The 7,133-nt window shown below is 40.7% G+C and overlaps 1 protein-coding gene and 1 long non-coding RNA gene across 4 annotated transcripts in view; one reads left to right on the top strand and one right to left on the bottom strand.

The window, feature by feature from the left end:
* LOC117953693 overlaps positions 1–990 on the bottom strand; it is a 19,930-nt gene extending 18,940 nt beyond the window's left edge. The window contains exon 1 of the long non-coding RNA XR_004658655.1: positions 980–990. This is a non-coding gene — a long non-coding RNA (uncharacterized LOC117953693). The remainder of the gene's footprint in view (positions 1–979) is intronic.
* Positions 1–7,133, top strand: part of LOC117953608 (zinc finger E-box-binding homeobox 1-like) — an 82,726-nt gene that overhangs the window by 41,847 nt on the left and 33,746 nt on the right. The window lies entirely within an intron of this gene.

The following is a 7,133-nucleotide window of genomic DNA, read 5'->3' as shown; positions in this document are numbered from 1 at the left end:
AGTGTCTGTTGCTTTTTGTTGCTGCTGTTTGCTGCTCCGTTGTATTAAGTGCCCGACTATGACAGAATCGGGTGAAAATAATTCTTAGAGGTTTACATTGGCAAGCTCATGTATTTTGTATCTATAGCCCTTGTGATGAATACACAAACATATGCTTATAGTCGCGGAACGAGTATAATTAATGTGGGCGTGTAAGCGTGTGTATATAGGCTATATATATATGATGCAAACTCCATAATGAAACGCCCCAAAATTCAAAGCACCTTCTCTTAAGTGTTAAGCATCCCCATAGCACCTGCAACAAAAAATCTCTGGAGCCGCCACTGGATAGAAACCCTGCCGTCCCCGGCCGTCCTGTTGGCTCAGAGCTCCACAGACTAAGTCCACAGGTGCAAATTAGTTTTGCACCAAATGTATCGCAAGAATTGTTGCAAAACTCGAGAGCGCAGACTCGCCGCTGTGTGATGCGAGAGAGCACACTGCAGTGGCAGATTCGAGAGGTTGTAATCACTGAGTTGTGGTTGTACTGGAAAAGTGACTCAAGTGAGAAAAGAAAAAAAATAGGAGTCCAGGAATTCATTGTTCCAAAAAAGAAATATTTCCAGCATGTAACCCTAAAACCAGAACTTGTTACACTTTGTGGTGTATGGAAAAAGCTTTTTGTATTTAAAGAAAAAAAACAGCACAACGAGCTAACCAATATTGTGAGCTACAGGGGTGGTGGAAGTATTTCTTGCCAGTGTAGGTGTTACCCCATTGCACAGTGGTGAGGCCCTTTAGATTTTCTTTAGTTCCTGCCATTCTCTGCTGAAGAGAGAGAGAGAGGTCTTATTGAGCACCTTGGCCGAGCAGTATGCAGTCCTGATTACTCTGCACACACACACACACACACACACACACACACACACAGACACACACACATACATATACAACATGAACATCAGTGACTTACCAGAGTGAATTATAAAGAGCACTGTACAGTTATTAATCACACACATGCACACTGAGGTGTTCTTTCTCTCTTACTGTAACAAACATGCACATATATGAATAACATACGTGGCAGAAGTTCTATCTCTCTGGGGGGAGGGATTTGGCTTACATTGCTGGCTGCAACAAGAGGGGCTTTCCTGTGTGTGTGTGTGTGTGTGTGTGTGTGTGTGTGTGTGTGTGTGTGTGTGTGTGTGTGTGTGTGTGTGTGTGTGTGTGTGTGTGTGTGTGTGTGGTTAGTGCATGTTTAGCGTGTGCAGTGTGAGTGCTTGGCCAGAGTGGAAAGCCGGTGCGCTGTGCCAGGGAAATAACTGACCACAGCCCTTGTCTCCTGTCTATGTAGATGACGCTGCCTCAGTCTTAACTCATGATGTTGACTGTTAACAGACTGTTAAATATTGGCCAATGAATTCTTTATCAATCAACTAATTGATTAATCATTCCATCTCTAAACTTCCCTACTGGCTGCTGAGACCAGTTATCTCAAACACAATCTTTTTTTACATTGAAGGTGTCAGCTTTTAATGTTCATATTATTGTTGGATTGATTGGTCAATTATTTGAGTGATCAAGGAGAAATGACAAATGTGTGCTGCTGTTTGCAGCTTCTCAAATAAGTGGATTTACTTACTTAAATGTGCTTTTCACTCTTTTGTCTTATTGCATATTGACTTTTTGACCCACAAACAATTTGAAAGAATTTTGATGGGCATTGTTTTTACTATATTCTGAGATGTTATAATTAAAAAAAATAACTGATAAATTAATCAATAATAGAAATAATCTTTATAAGCCCTAGGTAATATACTGTATATGTAACAGTCAGTTTTAGGCTGTGTGATCCCACAATTAAAGCCAGCTGTAATAATATGGAGGAGGAGAAAATGCGTGACTGTCTCTTTAAGTAGGCCAACTCTCTCCGCATCTACTTACAATGTTAAAGTCTGGTCACATCTAGTAGCAGACAGACAGCTTAGTGCTGTTCACTCTTGTGTTCGGTGTGAGACACACACACACACACACACACACACACACACACACACACACACACACAGTGGGGGTAATTGTCTGTTAGGGGCTTGGCAGAAGTACCATGCTTCACAGCTGCAATGGGTCCACACACACATACACACACACAGACACGCACACACACACACACAAGCATGCTAGCCGTGGTCTTGTATTGTATATGTTTTGCTCACACGTCTTTCTTTGGTCTCGACTTTTCAATTACACATCATAAATAAACGAGTTGTCTCATTTTCATTCATGTACAGTATAACGAGCGTTTGCCCAGCTGTAGGCTTCAATGACAGATGGTCATAAGTTGTAGACTCTATATTAGTTATCTTGTACTTTTAAACTTTAAAATACATGCAAAGCCTAGTTGATTGATGTTTAGACTCCGTACAAGGGAGTTGGCTTCAGAGATGGCAGGTTGTCAGCTGACCCACTACTTTGGTCCAGACTGAAATATATCAGCAATTGTATAGATAACCATGGTATTCGGTTTACAAAGTCCCTGTCCACCTCAGGATGAATTGCAATAACTTCGGTGATGCCTAAACCTTTTTATATAGTGCCATCATCAGGTAAAAAATGACCAAATACCTACAATTCCAATTTCAATTAGCAAATGTTAGCATGCCGAGAAAATAAACTACAATAGTAAACAGTGGTAAACATTATATCTGCTGAATGTCAGACTGTTAGCATTTGCTAGAAGCTCACATGGCTTCAGACTCTTAGTCATGTTATAAAGGCCAGTACAGTCCTGACGGACTGCATCTACTGACTGATAGTGGTCTGTTTCTAGCTCGTCTCTTCCTCCGCTGCACAGCAGCTGACCTTTGGCCCAGATCCCGGGCCACATGGTCCATTCAGGGTTGTGTCCAGTCAGGGTATGATTTCCCCTGCAGCATCACGTGTCCTGATGTGGCTCAATGATGGCAACACAGAGGAAGTCAGATGCTTTGTTTCTCGCTCACTAAAATTTTGCCGCTGAACTCTGTTTATTGTTTTTATAGAAGAGAAACAAGTTGGCATTATTTATTTTGTTCTTTTTTACTCAGTGAAAGGTAAAAGGAAGACACTACCTGTATGTAAAGAGCAGCTCTGTGGACACAACAGAGTAGATGTAGAGGTGGCATTAAGCTGGAGTGCTTATTTACACCAGGGATTTTTGTGTTTTGACATTTTATTTTATTTTTTCTAAGTTGATGGCATTTATCAAATGCACATGCACAGAAGACACAGTTTACATTTTATTTTCTACCCTGTTTATTGAGATCACTTTGTTGTTTATTACTGGTCCCCCTTTTTAAGGTCTAATTTCAAATATATATATATTTTTTAATTTCAGTCAGACTACCTGGTTAAATGAAGGTCAGATTGAATGAAATGGGACGACGCAGACAGGATATTATGAATTTCACTTCTCGCTCTCAGTCTCTTTGGAACGTTTCCTATGTTTTAATTGAAAAGACATGTTCCCCCCTGCAGTAAAGGGTGGGAAAAAAATCAGAGACAAGTCATGTTTTATGACTCGGAGTGGCAGAAAGCCAACACGTAATCAGAAATAATAAATATAATAAATATTTGTTTGGGGCAATAATGAAAAGGGCCTATTATCAAACAGATTATTTCATTAGAGAGATGGATGGAGGGAGGAGAGGTAAGCCATAGTCTACACTTCTCTCTTCTTCTCTTAGCTGGCCTTGCCTCTTCACAGATCTCCAGATGGACCATTAACAGTTCATCCGACGCATTGTCTCACACACACACACACAAGCTTTTGTAGTACTGTGCGTGCGCGTTTGTGTGCAATAGTTTGCATCACATGTGTTTGGAAGCACTTGTTTTTGTCGCCCCTGCTTTGCTCTGTAGTTCCTCCTGTCTGTTGCTATTGGTAACTGCACTTAAAAGAGCACAGAAACCACATGATGCACATCTCTACTGTAACCATAGGCTGTAACCTCAGGCTTTATTGTAGTCAGGTTGCACTCTCATAATGTCATGATCCAGTGTTTTCTCTACGGGAATGTGGAAGACTGTAGGTACACCTATTTGCCTGTTTTTTTGTTTTTATAAAAGAAAATTTTACATGATTGTTGATTTTTGTGTGTGTGTGACTGTTATTATTACTACTGTATCCGTGTCTAAAACATTGGAACAGCAGATAATACATAAATAACTCAAAAAGCTTAAAGACAAAATTTGCTAAAATAGAATCCTTGGGTACCAACTACAATCATTTGATGTGAATGAAGTCATGTAGTTAGTTACTGTTTGATGTGAACACCTGACAGCAATGAATGAGACACTTGGTATATCTACAATTTAGCTTAGTAATTTAAAGAAACACAATGATTTACTCATGTGCGTAATGCACATTGTGAAGCACCAGTTTTACTCAGATTCTATGAAATAACAAAGCAAATATCGCACCATCAGCCTATTTGAATATTTATTATTAGGCAGCATGGTGGCCCAATGGGTAAAAAGAAGGTTCTGGGTTTGAATCCAGGTCGTTTCGCGCCTTTCTATGTGGAGTTTGTGTGTCCTACCCATGTTTGTTCCTGTTTCCCCCACCATCAAAAAACATGTACTAGGTTCTCCAGTAAGTGCCCTTGATCAAGGCACTAGCTTAGATATGGAGTTTATCCCCGGGCGCTGTAAATGGCTGCCCACTGCTACCTTTAGGGATGGGTTAAATGCAGAAAATGAATGTCACTACATGTACGTGTATGTGATCAAATAAGGTACCTTTAAGGTATAAGATTAAAAAAATACCTTTATTAACGAGATTATTATTTGACTAAGATTTATAATATTGCATACACTGAGTAGAACTTCACTATGTATTTTTAAAGCAACCTTAAACAACTTATTTTCCTTAACATCCTAGGGGATTTTGCACAAGTCTGACAAGTAGAGAAAACCCTTTCAATCAAACACTTCCAAAGTTTAGGAATTGTATTTTAAGTCAGGAAAAAAAATAGTTAAATCACAATATACAAGTGAAATACAATCCAAACCTATGACTTAAGTTAAGATATTAGCGCTGTACAGCATTTTGACCAACATCTTCAAATTGAATGAAGGAGAGCATACAGAATGTATATTAAGGGTATAGGTAAGCCTTCTCAGATATTCAGTGTTGTCTGAAGCTCAGCTGGTTAATGTTCCCTCCAGCCACCATTGTTAAAGTCTGCAACAGGCAGCCGAAACAGCCTGTTTCACTGAAGCAATGACTTTTCTGTTATTGGAATTCCCACAAAGCCTTGTCTGGGTAATAATGTGTGTTTTGGTCTTAATGAAGAGAGGCACGGTTTGTTGATTTTTAGGAAATCACTGCCTGCAGTAGTTGAGTGTCTGTGCTGTCTACAGTGAAGTAAACTGCATGTGGCCTACCACAGACGGTCACCATTGCCATTTAGGTTTCTGTTATGGCTGTATATGGGTAGTCATATTTTGATGGTAATGCTCAACAGCTGATTCCAATCTGTTGTCAAGAAAGCAACTTGAGCCTCAGGTCACACGTGACAGATAGTGTGCCTAAGGGTTAGATTAGGTTTTAGCATTTAGGAAAACCACTCTTTGACCATTTATTTTTTATTAACATTTTGTCCCCTGAAAACACTCCAATCTCCGATTGTAACTGATCCCCATCAAAACAAATCCAAGTTGCAGTGCATCATGAGGAGAACCGCACTTGCTATGTTATTATTTTATTATTAAAATATTATTTATTATTTTAGGTGACTGTAGAGTTGATAAGTATGCCGAAATGTCATAATACAGTGGTGTGAAAAACTGTTTGCCCCCTTCCTCATTTCCTGTTCCTTTGCATGTTTGTTTGTTGTTGAAAGTGTTTATTATTAAAGGTGAAAAAAAATCCAAACCATCATGGCCCTGTGTGAAAAAGTGATTGCCCCCCTTGTTAAAACATACTATAACTGTGGTTGTCCACACCTGAGTTCAATTTCTCTAGCCACACCCAGGCCTGATTATTGCCACACCTGTTCACAATCAAGGCATCACTTATGTAAATGTAAATGTGCTGTATTTATATAGCGCTTTTCCAGTTTTAACAACTGCTCAAAGCGCTTTTACATCTACAGGAAACATTCACCATTCACACACATTCATACACTGTGGCAGGGGCTGCCGTACAAGGTGCCACCTGCTCATCAGATAAACATTCACACACATTCACACTCCGATGCGCAGCACCGGGGGCGACTCGGGGTTCAGTGTCTTGCCCAAGGACACTTCGACAATGACTGCAGGAGCGGGGATCGAACCATCAACCTTCCGATTGGCAGGCAACCGCTCTACCACTGAGCCACAGCCGCCCCAAAATAGGAGAGACTTAAATAGGAGCTGCTTGACACAGTAAGGTCCACCAGAAGATCCTTAAAAGCTACAAATCATGCCGAGACCCAAAGAAATTCAGGAACAATTGAGAAAGAAAGTAATTGAGATCTATCAGTCTGGAAAGGGTTATAAAGCCATTTCCAAAGCTTTGGGAATCCAGCGAACCACAGTGAGAGCCATTATCCACAAATGGCGAAGACATGGAACAGTGGTGAACCTTCCCAGGAGTAGCCGGCCGCCCAAAATTACCCCAAGAGCGCAGCGACGACTCATCCAAGAGGTCACAAAAGACCCCACAACAACGTCCAAATAACTGCAGGCCTCACTTGCCTCAGTTAATGTCAGCGTTCATGCCTCCACCATCAGGAAAAGACTGGGCAAAAATGGCCTGCATGGCAGAGTTCCAAGGAGAAAACCACTGCTGAGCAAAAAGAACATCAAAGCTCGTCTCAATTTCTCCACAACACATCTTGATGATCCCCAAGACTTTTGGGACAACATTCTGTGGACCGATGAGACAAAAGTGGAACTCTTTGGAAGGTGTGTGTCCAAGTATATCTGGCGTAGAAGGAACACTGCATTTCATAAAAAGAACATTATACCAACAGTAAAATATGATGGTGGTAGTGTGATGGTCTGGGGCTGTTTTGCTGCTTCAGGACCTGGAAGACTTGCCGTGATAAAAAGAACTATGAATTCTGCTGTCTACCAAGAGATCCTGAAGGAGAATGTCCGACCATCTGTTCGTGTACTCAAGCTGAAAC

This window comes from Etheostoma cragini, chromosome 12 (assembly GCF_013103735.1).
Source record: "Etheostoma cragini isolate CJK2018 chromosome 12, CSU_Ecrag_1.0, whole genome shotgun sequence".
Taxonomy (NCBI): Eukaryota; Metazoa; Chordata; class Actinopteri; order Perciformes; family Percidae; genus Etheostoma; species Etheostoma cragini.
Note: the sequence above shows the minus strand (reverse complement) of the source record. Positions and strands in the feature narration are given on the sequence as shown.